This window comes from Aquarana catesbeiana, linkage group LG09 (genome assembly GCF_042186555.1).
Source record: "Aquarana catesbeiana isolate 2022-GZ linkage group LG09, ASM4218655v1, whole genome shotgun sequence".
NCBI lineage: Eukaryota > Metazoa > Chordata > Amphibia > Anura > Ranidae > Aquarana > Aquarana catesbeiana.
The window spans coordinates 145,020,388-145,038,643 of NC_133332.1; positions in this window are offsets into that span (position 1 = coordinate 145,020,388).

Sequence of the window (18,256 nt, forward strand, 5' to 3'; positions counted from 1 at the left end):
AATACATTTTGGCCTAAATGTATGACTAAAATTTAGTTTATTGGATTTTTTTTATAACAAAAAGTAGAAAATATCATTTTTTTTCAAAATTTTCAGTCTTTTTCCGTTTATAGCGCAAAAAATAAAAACGGCAGAGGTGATCAAATACCATCAAAAGAAAGCTCTATTTGTGGGAAGAAAAGGATGCAAATTTCGTTTGGGTACAGCATTGCATGACCGTGCAATTAGCAGTTAAAGCGACGCAGTGCCGAATTGTAAAAAGTGCTCTGGTCAGGAAGGGGGTAAATCCTTCCGGGGCTGAAGTGGTTAAAGACCAAAGTATAAGGTACACCTATCATATTCCCCCTCCCCCCCTGTCATGGGCCATTTCTAACATTATAGGGGGGGAGCTCTTGGACAGGTAACCCTCTCCACTTCATTGAGAGATGAATGCATAAATAATGTGTACTACTTGGAACACCTCCTTAGTTACACTATTGGCAGCCCACTGGACAGGTAAGAAGTGTCATAATACAAAGATATAAATACACACTGTACACATTTGAGCACATTTGGACATTCTGCTATTACCTATCAAGATAATAATAGGATACAAAAACTTGAAACAGTACCATTTGAAAGCATACAGGCAGGCCCTTGCACTACATGCTTGGGAAATTCATCCATAAATCTGAGCACAGAAGAGATGGGTATAGTGTGTATGGGTTTGGCAAAGTCAGCAGATAGATGATTGAGGATAGATAGAGAATTGGTATCAGCTGACTTAGCAGTTGGGGGGAGGGAGGGTTCCAAATGATTTGGGGACCCCCCAAAAAATCCTCTGCCACTCTGCCTGAATTTAAAGCACAAATCACATTTAAAAACATTTTAGGGGGTGTTTGGGGTAAAGCACTACTATGGAGTTGATAAAATACATTGTTAAGTGACTACATGAGGTGGATATAGGGCCAGGAGACCATGCTGGGGAGGTAAGTGAAGGCAAATAAGTATGAAGGACCAAAAAAAAAATTACATAAAAATCCAGCATGCATGAGGACAAAGGGGACATTCACAGCATATTACAATCATGGTAATTAGGGGACGAGGAAAGAAATACAATATATTATCAAACATTAAATACAATAAAATGTGATATTAAAGGATAAAAATCTTACCTTAATATACTCCTTCTGCAGGACCTGGATGATGGCAGAAGAGGTCTCTGGGATAATGATCCCCAGAGCCTGGGGGGAGATGCCTGGCGAGAACTTCAAGTCCTGCAGGCTTCTCCCCGTCGCCAAGTACCGCAGGGTGGCGACGAGCCTCTGCTCCAGAGTGATGGCTTGCCTCATGCACGTATCCTGCCTGCTGATATAGGGGGTCAGCAAGCCAACAAACTGTGAAATACGGGGTCCGTCATCCGGAGAAAGTTCCTGAAATCATCAGGATTATTCTCACGGATCTCACGGAGCAAAGGCATATGACAGAACTGGTCACACTGAAGCAACCAATTCTTGGTCCATGAACTCCTCCCCACCCTGTTCATAGACTGGACTTGTGTCAAGGTCAGGACCCCAACACCAAGCCCCCGCACAGAACGAACTCTACGAGGAGTACGTATACGCAACATGGATAGAAACTCAGAACGAAGTAACAGAACACACTGAAGAACAGCAAGGCCTATGAAGAGCGACCTTAAAAACAGTAACGAACGAACAAGAACACAATGACAAGTCACGCGTAGCTTGCTTGCACGCACTGAAGAGCAGATACAAACCCACAAGCACAAACTGAACAGCAGAAAACAATCTGAAAACCACGAGTCTGAAAAAGCGTGAATCGTCTCTCACCAAACTTTTACTAACACGAGATTAGCAAAAGGAGCCCAAAGGGTGCCGTGCTTGGTTTTGAACTGGCCTTTTCTAGTCTCATCGTACGTGGTTTACGTCACCGCGTTCTTGGCAATCGGAAATTCCGACAACTTTGTGGGACCGTGTGTACGCAAAACAAGTTTGAGCCAACATCCGTCGGAAAAAATCCTAGGATCAATGTCCGACCGTGTGTACGGGCATAACTGTAACTATCTTTACACTTTACACTTCACCTGCATGAGGGGGTTATGATCTGCCAACTGGTGACAGGATTCCAATGACACTGATATATTGGCATGTGATTTCCTGTCAGGACCATCACTCCCTCAAAAGGAGTCTACCAGACTTCTTGCAGAGTGCAGCCTAACAGACACGCCAATTAAATATTAAGCATTCACAAAACTGCAGTCCAATATACTTATTGTGCGGCTTCTAAACCGGAGTCCTTTTTTTTTTTTTAAAGTGACCAAAGGGAAATTATGCAGGAATGGCACACCCTAGTGTCCATAGTGTTGTCCTCTACCAGGGACCCTGAGTGACCACATCCTGCACGGACAGTTACTTGAAGGTGAAAACCCACCCTAACCCATCTGGCGGTAAATCACTTCACAAATAATACCTTGGGTCAGGCAGTCTCCTTCTACTGTCCCCTTCTCCTCTGACAGAAACGGAGTAAGTCTGGGTATGTTGTCCTTCCTTCATGACAAGAACCATGTCTTTATGTATTGCTCTTCCAAGCTTCCATTCATTTTTAATGTCCTGGAACCGGACCCAGACGTCACTCTCCGGTGTCCGCAATGGTCTTGGAACATGCAAGTAGTTCCACACTAGCTCATCTTCCCACTGGTCCTGGGAATCCTCTATCACTTGCATGACGTTCTCAGGAACATAAGGATAGTCCAATCCCCACTCCTCAGCAACTCTATTCTGCACATTACGCTGGAACCTTGAGAGCCATGTTAGTTCTTTGGGCCTTATCCGCCCAGGCCGAACACAGGAGTCTGGTGCCCTGGTCACTCCTTTGTTGCATTTGGGTGCTCCCACAGAAGGAGCTATTGAAAGTCCACTGGAGGGTAATGAGGGTAGTGGAGATTTAAAAGACTTCTCCGATGCTGCAGAGGAAATTCCAGCAGAATCAGAACTCTCCATATACCATTCATTTTCATCATTGGAACCTGCCTCTTCAGGGGACGACCACCCAAACAGGTTCTCTAGAGACCCATACTTCTCCAGCACTTGCGGTGACCTCCAATCTACAGCCCGGCCCTTGCTTACCCGGTCCAGCACACCTGAGGGGTTCCCCACCTGTGGCTCCTTCTGGACCGGTATTGCTAGGGTCTTAACTTCAGCCGGCTCTTCCGGGGCATCTTCCAGGGCCTTCCCGCACACAGCGACCCCCTCCCTAACCCCAGCCAGGCTGCAGACTTCCCCAGCATTACCTTGGAGTATTGGCTCAAAAAGTCTGGAAATGGATGATGCAGGAGACATCACTCTTACCGCAGAGGTGGGCGACACGCGACCCTCTTCCTTCTGGATCACCTGTGTCTGAGGAATGCATAGTCCGGTAGACAGTTGGACGTTGTAGTACTGTGCCTCCCTGTGTACTGATCCCAGCTGGGTCAGAGGACTTCCACAATGGCCACACCGGGCCCAGGCACGAATCCCAACAGTGGGTCGATGACATTCCGGACATAGCAGACATAACTTCTCCACCCCAGTTATCACTCCCAATGCCAATCCAAGCGGATGGCGGTATCGACCAACACCCGTTCCTGCAATTCAGTGGGCTGCTGCATGGCTGATGTACTCTGAATATGGTCAGCCATCTTCCTCCACCTCATGATTGGGCGTTGCATGCTGTAAGTTTTAACTTCTCCTCTGGGGTGCAACTCCACCCCTTCTGCTCGTTGGCTCAGCGTGCGAGGAACTGTAACGCTACATTTTCTTCATGCACCCCAGTGACATCTGGTGGCAGGCACTAAGGAATTGCAAGCTAGTTAGCAGCCATCACTAAACACACACAGCATAATGTCTTTCTTGTGATGTCCCAAACTGTAAGGAACAAAACTTCTCTGTAGTCCCTGGCCGTGCCACCCCCTGTGTCCATGTTTCCAAGAGCAACAACGACATCCACAAACCCCATCCACATTCTTACTGTGTTAGCAAATTATTGCAAACAGTGAGTGGTGGTCAGCGTTGTACCCAAGCCGGACACCTGTAATTGAATGGCACGGTGCCGCTGTGATTGCTACGTATGACAACACATGTTACAGTCACTGAATGCTGGATTTTCTTAATATTAGATCCAGTAGATGGTTGCTATGGGTTTTGGCTAGCGGGCTGGCAGTAAAGGCAAATATCTCGGTGGGACCTCCATGTAGCGCATTACTCCCTTAGGAGCTGCTGATTTTGTTTATTTTACCTCCCATGCGATTCCATAAAAGTAGCACTTCACACTCTGAACTTTTTAAATGGCTTTATTTGGGACACATTTGTAGGGCAATATGAATGAAGCATATGAGATGCCTCGTTGAATCCCATATTTGAACTAGAAAAGGGAAATATCAAATTGTAACTGTAGCTTTGTAGATTAAATTCCCCTGTTAGTAATTCTTCTTTGGTTTCTGAAGTACACTCTCACTATGGGCAGCTGAGCATCACTCTGAATGATGCTGTGGAAGTTGAAACTCAAAGTCCTAGGCCTCACCACTTATTTCCGTGACTTGCAGTGTCCAACATCCTCCACTAACCCCGAGAAGTGTTTCCTACTGTGGTCCTTGGATACACAGCAAAGAATTTCTGAATAGCTCCACTGGGTTTGCACTCCCTTTGCACTCTCCCAACAACAGTCCATGTTCTACTCACAGAAAGCTGTTCCCAGTATTCTTCTTCCGCTTAGTTGCTACTTCCTCCTGCGTTACATAATGACTCCTGCTCCAGGGAACCCGACCTTGGCCTGCCTAGAGTCGCCTTCGGCTATCCGGCTCTGGGATCTCTGAACTCCCGGGCTTTCCAGCCTCCTCCCCGGAGGCGCTGGGGTCTCTGAACCCCCGGGCCTCCGATCCCGAACCTCTGGACCTCAAGCCCTTTCCTGTAAAAATCCCCCCCAGGGACATGTGACCCCCCCTTTTTATGAGAGACCGTCTTCCAGAACCCAAACATTAACTATTGGTCACTTCTCTCAAATGGGGTTTCCTGCCACTCAGGTCTCAGCCCATCCTCTCTTGCCAGCAGAGTCCACTCCCAAGCAGAGGAGGTATCCCTGAGTCCAACTGTAGGCGGCCACACCCCCTTCTACTCTATCACTCCCAACCTCAAATCCACAACCAGGCCCAGTAAAAAACACATAGTCCTGGTTAAATTTACCTATTTCTACCCCCTACGCTATCAAAAACACCACTAAGCATCTACCAAAATGGTAGGGGCGCTACATAAAGATCCTAATCAAATAAGAACATAACTATTAATTATATTTATATCATATTTTTATCAGGTAAAAATGCAACATATATATTTTTTTCCTATACCAGCTCATGTATACAAAGGTAAATATGCATCGAAGACTTACAATTGAGAAGAGCCTTCTGAAAGGTGGTGTGTCATCAAGGAGTAAGCCACTAATTGATTTCATATAATCAGAAATATATATATATATCTATATATAGAGGGATATAGATATATATATATATATATATATATATATATATATATATATATATATATATATATATATATATAAAATGGCCAGATAATCCTATGCAGAGAAAAAATGAGCAAGAGGTTGGCAAACTATGGAGGGGACTATACCTGTGCTAGAACAATGCTTCAGCAAAGGACAATATGTACTTACTACGATTATAACACCAAAAGAGGAAACAAGGAAACCGTCACCCTTAACTCAAAGCAGGGAGCTATATAGCCAGTACGTCCACCTACCACCTATGGTGTCAGAAAAAAGGAAAAACAATCAGACTACAATATACTAAATCAATGCCATTGATTATGTATTGTGATTATGATTTAAAAAGAGTAAACATGGTTGATTGATAATAAATTGCTTCAGCCAAACACTAACCATGAGTGAAAGAAATGTTTTTGTGTTATTCATATTCTCTGAAAAATGGCCAAGAAATCATAAATTCTGCCAGGGTATGTAAATGTATGAACTATATATATATATATATATATATATATATATATATATATATATATATATATATATATATATATATATATATATATATATATTTATACACACTGTGTATTAACCATCAAAGTAAGTCAACCACTAAAAATGCATGAATTATTAAAATTGAAGGACATATAATGATACACATTTTGTTATTACAATATTTATGATGATAACCTATAGTGCTTTGTGCACCCTTTATCCCTGCCAAAGTTTTGTTATACTGTATATGAGCTGTGAAAGGAGAGCCGGCAAAAATTTGAACAAATTTGACAAGGATCAAATTGTAATGGCTAGATAAACTGAGTCAGAGCAACTCCAAAATCACTGCTGTTGTTGTGGGATATTCCCTGTCTTCAATGGTCATGATCTACAAAAAAAGGGCCAAGGAAGGAAACCCGGTGAACCGGCAACAGGGTGATGGGTGGCTAAGGCTCACTGTTTCACCCGGAGAGTGAAGATTGGTCCAGGTAGTCCAATGCAATAGAAGAGATCCTGTAGCTCAAATTGCTGAAAAAGTAAATCCAATGAAGCATGTGTGGTATGTGCTGGAAAACAAGTTTGATCCATGGTGACCCAACCTTGCAATGTACAGGACTTAACAGATCTGCTACCAATGGCTTGGTGCCAGATACCACAGCATTCCTTCAGAGGTCTAGTGTAGTAGGTCTCAATGGGTTATGATGAGTGGTCATAATGTTACGTTTAATCGGTGTATGTTTGAATGCTCGATCCTTGGTGATCACTACCTTTACTGCTTTCTTCATTTGTATGTTTTTATTTTTAGGGGCCATTTTTTTGTTGCTTTACATCCATAGCAATTTTTTCTTGCTACAATGCTTTCCTTAAAACAATAGTGGGCTTTTGTTTCAATGGATTTTGGAATTTGAATTTCTTTTGAGGTGTTCGGGTTTTAATTTTATGTTAGAACCTTATTTTTAGATTGGGTAAAGAGCAGCATTAACTGATTCATTTGCTAACTGGACTCACTAAAAATCTTGTGTTTTAACCACTTGCCTACAGGGCACTTACACCCCCTTCCTGCCCAGGCCATTTTTCAGCTTTCAGCGCTGTCGCACTTTGAATGACAATTGCGCGGTCATGCTACAGTGTACCCAAATGAAATGTTTATCATTTTCTTCATTCAAATAGAGCTTTTTTTTGGTGATATTTAATCACTGCTGTTTTTTTTTTTTTATTTTTTACAAAAAGAATGACCAAAAATTTTGAAAAAAAAATGTTTTACTTAATTTCTGTCAGTAAATTTTGTAAATAAGTAATTCTCCTTCACTGATGTGCATGATGAGGTGGCATTGATGGGCACTGATAGGCTGTACTGGTGGGCATTGATGAGGTGGCACTTATGGGCACTGATAAGACGGCACTTATGGGCCCTGCATAGGTGGCACTGATGAGGAGGCAATAATATGCCACACTTATGGGCACTGATGAGCACTTATAGGCAGCACTGATGGGCACGGATAGGTGGCACTGATGGGCACTGATAGGTGGCACTGGTGGGCACTGATAGGCAGCATGGATAGGCGGCACTGATGGGCATTGATGGGCGACACTGATGGGCATTGATGGACAGCAGTGATGGGCATTGATGGACAGCACCGATAGGCGGCACTGATAGCCAGTACTGACTGGTATCACAAATGGGAACTTATTGGTGGCACTGGTGGGTACTGATTGCTAGCACTGGTAGGCAATGGTGGGCACTGATTGCTGGCACTGATTGGTGACACTGGTGGTGCTATAATGTAATCAGGGCACTGATGATCAGTGCCCTGATTACATGTTTTTTGTTTCCTGCGAGGAGATCCCGCTGATCGGATCTCCTCTCCACACACTCTGTCAGTGTAAGGCGAGGAGCGCCGATTACCGGCATCTCCATGTTTACATGTGATGGGCTGTGATTGGACACGGCCCATCACATGCTGATGCAGCTCTGCAAAGAGATCAGGGTCATGTCGTGTCCTAGCAACATGCTGCAGCCGCTATCGCTGCGCTGCATGCCCCCGCGGATGGACTAGAGTGGCAGGTCTGTGACGACATCATATGACGTTGTCCAAGAACAAGAGCCACACTGCCCCTCCGTTGTATGAAAGGACAGCTATTCATGACAAAAAATACCTAAAAAAAAACCCCAGTGGTGCTTAACCACCTAACCACTTCAATACAGGGTACTTATATACCCTTCCTGCCCAGACCAATTTTCTGCTTTCAGTGATCTCGCACTTTGAATGCCAATTACTCAGTCATGCAACACTGTACCCAAACAACATTTTTTATATTTTTTTTATTTTTATTTTAGTTTCTATTAATTTTTTTGCAAATAAGTAATTTTTGTTGATAAATGTGGGGCAAAATTTACACTGCTACATATCTTTGCTAAAAATAACCCAAATAAGTGTATATTATTTTGTCTGTGTGAAAGTTATAGAGTCTACAAGCTATGGTGCAAATCATTGAAAATTGATCACACCTGGTGTACTGATGGTCTATCTCATTTCTTGAAGCCCTGAAATCTCAGGAAAGTACAAATACTCCCCAAATGACCACTTTTGGAAAGTAGACAGTCCAAGATATTTAGTAAGAGGCATGGGGAGTTTTTTGAAGTTGTCATTTTTTCCCACAATTCTTGGGAAAATTAGGAAATGATTATTTTTTTTTTTTTACACAAAATTATCATAATAACAATTTATTTTTCACACACAGCATATGCATGCTTCCAATTACACCCCAAAATACATTCTGTTACTCATCTCAAGTATGGCGATACCACATGTGTGAGACTTTTTCACAGTCTGGTCGAGAGGTCCAACATGCAGGGAGCACCAGGCATTCTAGGAGCATAAATTACACATTTAGTTTCCTGACTACCTATCACACTTTTGAAGTTCCTGGAGCACCAGGACAATAGCATTACCCACAAAATGACCCCATTTTGAAAAGAAAACACCCCAACTGGTGACAGGTACTTGGGTACTCTGATGGCCTGGTGACAGGTACTTGGGTACTCTGATGGCTGGTGTCAGGTACTCGGGTACTCTGAAGGGCTGGTGACAAGTACTTGGGTCCCTCTGACGGGCTGGTGACAGGTACTCTGATGAGCTGGAGATAGGTACTCTGATGGGCTGGTGACAGGTACTTGGGTACTCTCATACTGGTGATAGGTACTCGGGTCCTCTGGTGGGCTGGTGACAGGTACTCGGTATCAGGGCTGGGTGGCAGGGCTCTTAAAGACTTGCTTGGCTGACATTCCGTCTGGTTGCCTGACATTTTGGCTTGTCTGACTATCCGTTCCTGAACTCTGGCTATGTTTTGACTACGTTTATTCTGTTTACCTTTTTTATTATTATTATTATTATTATTATTATTATTATTATTATTATTACTATTATTAATAATAAATAACTGTGATTTAACTGTATTTCTGTCTCAGTCTGATTCATGGTTTCTGACAGTAGGCGAAGGCTGTGAATTCAGAAGATGCAGTCAATCAAATTTTTTTCCAGCTTGGATGAGCAGGATCACAGCATGGATCAGTTTGGCATGGTATTACAAATGCTCCTGAGTCACACGGCTCACCTGGAATCTCCCACTGTGGCTGCTCTGGTACAACCTGTGTTGCAGGCCATCCCTGCTGCTGCTCCAGTCTCTAAGAGGTATGTCTGGTTCTGCTCTGCTTCCCCAGTGATTTGGGGGCGACCCAGTCCAATGCAGAGGGTTTCTCAACCAGGTTAAGATATACTTTGAGATGCTGCCCCAGGTGTTTCCCACAGACAGAAGCAAAGTAAGTTTTGTGATATCTTTGCTTTCAGAGAGAGCCTTGACCTGGGCAAACCCTCTATGGGAGATGCAAAAACCTGTTGTCTTGAGTTGCCCAGAGTTTGTGGTTTATTTTAAAAGGGTATTTGATGTTCCCGCATGCTTCGCTTCTGCTGCCATGTGCCTCACATCCATCAAACAGAGTACGAGAACTGTTTCCGATTACGCTATTGAATTCCGTACTCTAGCAGCAGAGGTTGCTTGGAACAATGAGGCCCTCGTAGCTTTTTCTCATGGTCTCTCAGATACCATCAAGGATGAGATAGCAGCCTGAGATATTCCCACTGAGCTGGAGATGTTGATCACGTTTGCCATCCTCATTGACTCCAGACTCAGAGAAAGATTTCCTTACAAGGAGAGCTAGCGGAAGCCTCCTGTACATTTGTCTCTGAACTTTGCAGTCCCACCCTTGCCTCCCTCACCTCCCATGCCTCCTGGTACCAAGTCGGTCTGTGAAAATGAACCCATGCACTTGGGCTCCACGCATCTCTCTGCAGATGAGAGAACCCTTAGGAGGAGGGAGAGATTGTGCCTTTATTGTGGCCAGGCAGGTCACTTTTTGAAGCCTTGTCCTAACCATCCAGGGAACACCTGAACCTTGAGGTCCTGTCACAGACAGACCTTAAGTGGCGTTGTTTTGTCCCCACTTATCCAGAAGGATAAGCCCCTGGTTTTAGTTACCCTTTCTTGGGCTGAGTCGTTCATTGAGATACAAGCTCTAATCGACTCTGGGGCTGCAGGTCTGTTCATTGATGCTGCCTTTGTATTGAAGCACTCGATTCCACTGCAGCTGCGTGACACTCCACTTGCCATTGAGGCTCTTGACGAGAGACTTCTACAGCCTGCCCATGTGACTCATGAGACTGTTCCGTTGTCCATGGCCATAGGGGCTCTTCACCATGAGATAATTCAATTCCAAGTTATTTCCTCACCTGAGTTTCCACTGGTTATTGGTTATCCTTGGTTACAGAGACACAACCCCTCTTTTGATTGGCTTTGTGCTGAGGTTCTCTCCTGGTCGCCACAATGCTGTAAGACATGCTTCCAGAAGGTAGCCAAGGTCCTGTGCACCTCTTCAACCTCCTCCCTGCTGGAGGAGTACCGCGATTTTAGTGATGTCTTTGACAAAGGTCAAGCCGGTAGTTTGCCTCCACACTGGTCGTATGATTGTGCAATTGACCTTCAACCTGGTGCCATGCCCCCTCATGGCCGGGTTTACCCTTTGTCGATCTTGGAGGATAGGGCCATGGAGGAGTTTGTTGCAGACGCACTTTCTCGAGGTTTCATCTGCAAATCCTCATCTTCTGCTGGTGCTGGTTTCTTCTTTGTGAAGAAGAAGAGTGGTGAACTGAGACCTTGCATTGATTATAGGGGTCTCAATCGTTTCACCATTATCCGATTCTGTTGATTACAGTGTTATTTGACCTCCTCAAGAGAGCAACAGTTTTAACGAAGCTTGATTTGAGAGGGGCATGCAATCTTGTGAGGATTAAGGAGGGCAACGAGTGTAAAACTGCATTTAATACCAGAACAGGCCATTATGAGTACCTCGTAATGCCTTTTGGCCTTTGTAATGCCCCGGAAGTATTCCAGGAATTTAACAATGTCCTCCGAGATTTGTTGCAGTTATGCTTGGTGGTTTATCTCAACGATATCCTCATATTTTCCAAGTCTCTGGAGAGCCACCACATAGATGTCTGTCGTGTGCTTCAGAAACTAAGAGGAAGAAGTGCAAATTCCATCGTGAACAGGTTAATTTCCTGGGTTATGTAATTTGCACTGCTGGTTTTTTCGATGGACCCAGAGAAACTTTCAGCAGTCCTACAGTGGCCCCGACCAAGTGGGTTTATGTCCTCTGCATCGTTTTCTTGGCTTTGCCAACTATTATCAGAAGTTTATTCATAACTTCTCGTCTCTGGTCAAGCCCCTGACTGATATGACCAGAAAGGACAGTAACCCACAGAGTTGGTCTCCGGAGTCCATTAAGGCCTTTGAGTGTTTCAAGGCTGCCTTTGTTTCTGCTCCCGTGTTGGCACATCCTGATCCTACATCAAAGAAATACAAATGTGTCTGCGCTAGAATTCAAATATCTAATAAGTGATTACAGTGAGTGTTAAATATGTAAAGTAATACAAAAAATATTTTTAAATTAAAAATTAAAAACTGCACTTAAGCTGATCAATACAAATCAGAATTATCTCTTGGTGATTCAACCTTATAATACTAAAAGTGCGGAGTGCAATCTAAAATCCACAATATAAGTGCCAAATCAATAGTGAAATTTTCATAAAAGTCCTTATAGTACAAAGGTGCACATCCAAAGAAATATAAATATAAGGTGCTCAAAATTAGTGTCCATAATAGTGAAGCTCATCCATCTTGTTCCTCCAAAAGTGTACCATAAAGCATGCCTTAGTGTCTTTCCGTGATCCCCCAAAAGCATATGCGCTCACCTTACAGTGTGTGACACAGTAATTAAACTCTGTCAAACACGCTTTGGAGCAACTCCTGTGCTCAAAGGAATCAACTTTGTAGACCTCCAATGCTCCCAGTCATGATATAATATGCAAGAAAAAAGGAAACTCCATAGCGCAATATTGTAGGATAATGAAGGATCTTTTATTGTGAACAGAAACTCTCCCCTCATAGGGGTACTCACATGCAGTGGGTGCGTAGGTGCACCATCCCATACAAGCATTGACAAAAACAGGAGTTGCTCCAAAGCGTGTTTGACAGAGTTTAATTACTGTGTCACACACTGTAAGGTGAGCGCATATGCTTTTGAGGGATCACGGAAAGACACTAAGGCATGCTTTATGGTACACTTTTGGAGGAACAAGATGGATGAGCTTCACTATTATGGACACTAATTTTGAGCACCTTATATTTATATTTCTTTGGATGTGCACCTTTGTACTATAAGGACTTTTATGAAAATTTCACTATTGATTTGGCACTTATATTGTGGATTTTAGATTGCACTCCGCACTTTTAGTATTATAAGGTTGAATCACCAAGAGATAATTCTGATTTGTATTGATCAGCTTAAGTGCAGTTTTTAATTTTTAATTTAAAAATATTTTTTGTATTACTTTACCTATTTAACACTCACTGTAATCACTTATTAGATATTTGAATTCTAGCGCAGACACATTTGTATTTCTTTGATATTAATTGCACGGTTGTGGAACGTGATTAGTGTTTGCAGCTGTTTTTTCACTTGGATTCTTTTCACTTGGATTTTATTTCGTTATTTGATAAGGCATTAACCCGTATGTGGCTCGCAAGGCTCATCTAGATTTTTGACATCCTGATCCTACGTTACCTTTTTATCCTTGAGTTTGATGCTTCTGAGACTGGAGTTGGCACCCTTCTGTCTCAACGTCCTACCTCTGAGAGCACTATGCATCCTTGTGGCTACTTTTCCAAGAAATTGTCACCTGCAGAGTGCAATTACGAGATTGGTGACAGAGAGCTGTTAGCGATCATTTTAGCCCTGAAAGAATGGAGACATCTCCTCGTAGGTACCACTGTGCCGGTTCTCATTCTTACTGACCATGAGAATCTCACATTATTGTCTGAGGTTAAACGCCTCTCTCCCAAAAGGGAGTCTCATTCTTACCTGGTACTAAGAATGTAAGGGCTGACTCTTTGTCACGACAATTTCCCTCCACTTCCAAGATGGAGTCGGTTCCGGTTCCTGTGATTCCTCTTGATTGTATTCTGGCTACTGTTCGCACCAGTCTCACTTCACCTTTGGGTGACAAAATTCTTGCCGCTCAGGTCCATGATCCTCCTGGGAAACCTTGTTTTTCCCAGAGAGTCTGCATACTGCCATGCTCCAGACTTACCATTCTCCCAAGGCTGCTGGCCACCCTGGGAAGAATCAACTCTTTTGGGTCATTTCCCAACAATTCCTTGTGGCCTAGTCTACGTACTGATGTAACCACATTCGTAGCTGCCTGTTCCATGTGTGCTCAGAGTAAGACTCCACGACACCTTCCAGTGGGCCTCCTACAACCCAAACCCAATGGAGAGAGGCCCTGGACCCACCTGTCTATGGATTTCATTGTGGAGTTACCTAACTCCCAGGGCAACACAGTTATCCTTATGGTGGTTGACCGGTTCTCGAAAATGTCCCATTGTATTTCACTTAAGAAGTTGACCACTTCTAAGGAACTGGCTTCCATTTTTGCTCGGGAGATCTTTTGCTTACATGGGCTACCAAAGGTGATTGTCTCGGACAGGGGTAGTCAGTTTGTGTCCCGGTTCTGGTGAGCCTTTTGTGTACAGTTGGGAATTCAGCTTGCTTTCTCCTGTGCGTATCACCTGGAGTCTAATGGGACTGCAGAATGAGCCAATCAGTCCTTGGAGCAATTTCTATGTTGCTATATTTCTGACCATCATAACAACTGGTCAGACCTGTTACTGTGGGCAGAGTTTGCTCACAATAGTGCCTTGAATTCTGCTTCCAGATTGTCCCCATTTATGGCGAACTATGGTTTCCATGTTTCCTGACTGTTTCTGTAGAGGACTCCTAGGTTAGAGGAGCATCTCCGTGGCCTTCGTTCTACTTGGGCACAAGTCCAGGAGGCTTTGCGACATGCTAATGATAGGTACAGATTCCATGCTGACCGCAGACACCTGCCTGCGCCTTCCTACCAGGTTGGGGACAGGGTCTTGTTGTCATTTTGCAACCTCCGACTTAGTGTTTCCTCTCTGAAGTTCGCACCTCAGTTTATTGGACCTTTCTGTATTCTTCGCAGGATTAACCCAGTGGCTTACGCATTAGACCTTCCTTCTGAAATGTATTTCATGTCTCCTTATTAAAACCTTTGGTCTGCAACTGCTTTACCAACTCTGTGCCTCGTCCTCACCTTGTACAGGTTGAGAACCATGAGGAGTATGAAGTACAGTCCATTGTTGACTCCCGTAGGTTCCGTGGGCGCATACAGTACCTGATGCATTGGAAAGGGTACGGTCCGGAGGAATGCTCTTGGGTCTCATCCTCGGACATACATACCCCTGTCCTCCTCATTGATTTCCATAGATGTTTTCCCTTCAAGCCTGGTGGTCCTCCGAGGGGGGGGTCATTTAGGAGTGGGTACTGTCAGAGCTGGGCTCAGCCCTTCCCTCTCAAAGCTGGCCACTCAGCTGTTGGCTAGTTGACCAGCTCCTTTCTCTCCACAGTGACTCACCACTTGCTGGGGATTCAGATTATAAAAATACCTGCAGGACCGGCATTTTTTAAATACATGCCTTATGGCACCAGCCACCAGGCTAGGGGGCGGTTGTGCATGTGAAGACATCCTTGACCACTCTTTTCCCAGCCTTCAGGGCTGTCCTAGCAGCAGCAGTGAGAAGATGAGGGGAGAGACCCGTGACAAGGAGCAGCCGGCCGAAAGCGCTGCATGATCGATGGAACCGGCCAGGGAGGATGAGATGGAAGCCCTGCATGTAACTATGGGCTCGCCACGATATCCACTCCCCCCTCCTCCTGGACGGTCAGGGATCTGTTGTGGAAGGACAGGCAGCAGCAGCGCCGCTCTCCTGGAGGTGAAGCCAACACCGCCGCTAGCTCAGGTATAGTGGAAGCACAGGCAGCATGCTCAGTGCTGCAGACTGCACCCAGTCACAGAAATAAAAAATGTACTCTGCTGTCAAGTTTATAGTGCATTGCGCTGTGTTCAGAGGGGAACAGATATGTGTGTGTGTGGTGGGGGGTGTTTGCAGGGGGTACAGAGAGGAACTGATGTGTGTGTGGGGTGGACAGATGTGCAGGGGGGTACAGAGAGGAACTGATGTGTGATGGGGGAACACATGTGCAGGGGGTACAGAGAGGAACAGCCTGTCTGTATACTGCCCTAGGCTGTCTGTATACTGCCCTAGACTGTCTGCTAGACTGGGACAAAAATTTGGCCCTGGACTTCATCCAGACTGGCCCACTTTCATTTTGCAAACACACACAAAAACAGTATATAAACTATACACAATTGCGCAAAAAAATAAGTAAAAACATTCCACTGTATGTATAAACAGCTTTTTTTTATTATTTAGAGAAAAAGATGCATTGCAACATTACAGACGTCTTTAGAATGAAATGTGTAAGTTACACTCCGTTAAATGGCAGGTGTCATAAATAAGGAAAACAGTTATAAATAACAACTTATGTTTGAATATAATATTAACAAGAAACAGTTCAAACAATAACTTGTGGGAATCACAAACATAAAAAGACAGGGAAAAATCCACTCTAACATACAATGCGAATTACCAAGGCAGTATAAACGACTAACCATACAAAAAGGTCCAAAATCTCTGTTAGGGACTATAGAAGAAGCTTAGAAAACAATTCACTTTTCTCTGCAACTTTGTCAATGATCACTTCAGAGTCAAGAGAGCAGAGAATGTCCTTTTCTGTTGACATCAACATAAAAGCTTCCAGATGCTCATGTGACAGCTTGGTTCTGGATCTGCTTTTGATGAACTTGAGTGTTGAAAACGTACCTTCACAAGCAACCTGAGTGATGGACAGGGTGAGTAGGTACTGGTATGCAAGACCTATGAGGTGGTAGGCATTTGACATTAGATTGAACCTCCTGAGAATCTGGTAGCAACACAGCGGGCATTCTTTACATGAGGAACACTTCTTACACTGGATTTCAACCTGCTCATCGTCACTCTCATTCTCCAATGTTTTTACCTTGTATTCATCTAGTGGAGACATTTTTAATCTTTCCCACTGAAAAGCAAAACTGCTTAATTCACACTGTAGAATCTCAGCACTTGCTTTACTGTCAAACTTTGACAGACATTTGCTAAGTTCTTGGAACATCAGTGGTGAAAGAGACGAGGACTTTCACTGAGTGAAGTTTCTTGGGTCCAGAAATGCAAGGTCAGCATAGAGTGTGCCATGACTCAGGAACCTTCTGTGCAATGTCTCTGTAGCTGTGTCCATTATTTGATTGTGTACTGTGACTTCATAAGCCTTTTCTGGACTTGTGATCGTTTCAGCATGAGCAATATCTCCAGGCATGGTTTTCTTCTTCCTATTTCTTTGTGATGGCAATGTAGACTGAACTTCCAGTTCTATCTCTTTGTCCTGCTCCTGCAATTTTTCATTTGCCTACAGAACAAATTTCTCTGCAGCTGCGCTAACTGAGGCAAAATCTCTTGACATATTTTTAAGACTTTCATGTGTTGCCATAACCATTCTATGAGCAGACAGTATATCCATCCCCTGTGTTTGAAGGTATTTGGACAGTGGTGAAGTCTTCTCAAATATTCTGAGGAAGGTTTGTGCCATCAGTATCATCTCATACTTCAGCAGAGCTTCAACAAATCCTCGTGCTTGAATGAGAGCAGTCGTTTTTAAGGTAATATCTTCTTGTATTGCTGTCAATGCCAGAATGACATCCACATAGAGACAATTGTCTGGATTTGCAAATGATCCAAACACTTTCCCGAGAGCGTTATCCTTGGCCCACCACCATGTCTGTCCAATTAGTGAGAGTCATGTCTGGTGCTTGTCTTGGCTATCACTTTCCCACATTTTCATCCTTTTATATGACTCACGCATATGCAATGTCATTAAGCACTGCAAAAAGTGATCCACATTGAATTACTGTTTGGGTTGTGTCAGCCAAAACTAGGTTAAGAACATGGGCATAGCACCAAACATGCACTTGATTTGGTGAAAATTTGGACATCTGAGTAGAAAAGCCTTTGTAGCGGCCTTGCATGTTAGAGACACCATCTGTAGCATGTTCAATGCACTTGCTCAAGTCCAAATTGATCTTCTCTGCAAGCTCAGAAACAATATCCACAAAATATTGTCCAGTAGATTCTTTACACTTGACAATGCTAATAAGCCTTTCATGAATGGTGTCTGTAACATCGCAAAACAATAGAACACTGGTCTTGTGAGGTGATGTCTTGTGTGGTGTCAATCTGCACAGAGAACATTACGGCATTCTTTATGTCTTTCACAATGGTCTCCTGAATAAGGTGCTGAATGGTGTCAATGACAGAATTAATGGTTCTTGCAGACAGTAACGTAACCAGGGAACCTCTGCCTTTTGCCTCAGTCTGATGTAGCTTCTTAGATTTTTCAATGCATTCATTTAAGTGCTCTTTCAGACAGACATCATACTTGCTTAACAGGAGTATAATCTCTAAGAAGTTACCATGATCAATATTGCTGTCATCAAGCATGTATGCAGCCTCATTCTCTGGCACAGACCAGTGGCATTAAATTATTCATCAGTTACCATGACCAGTGGCAGTACATTTACAGTACATTTACCCCTACCCCCTCCCCCCGCCATGCTGCATATTACAGTTACTATTACATATTACTCAGTTTATTATTAATCATGCC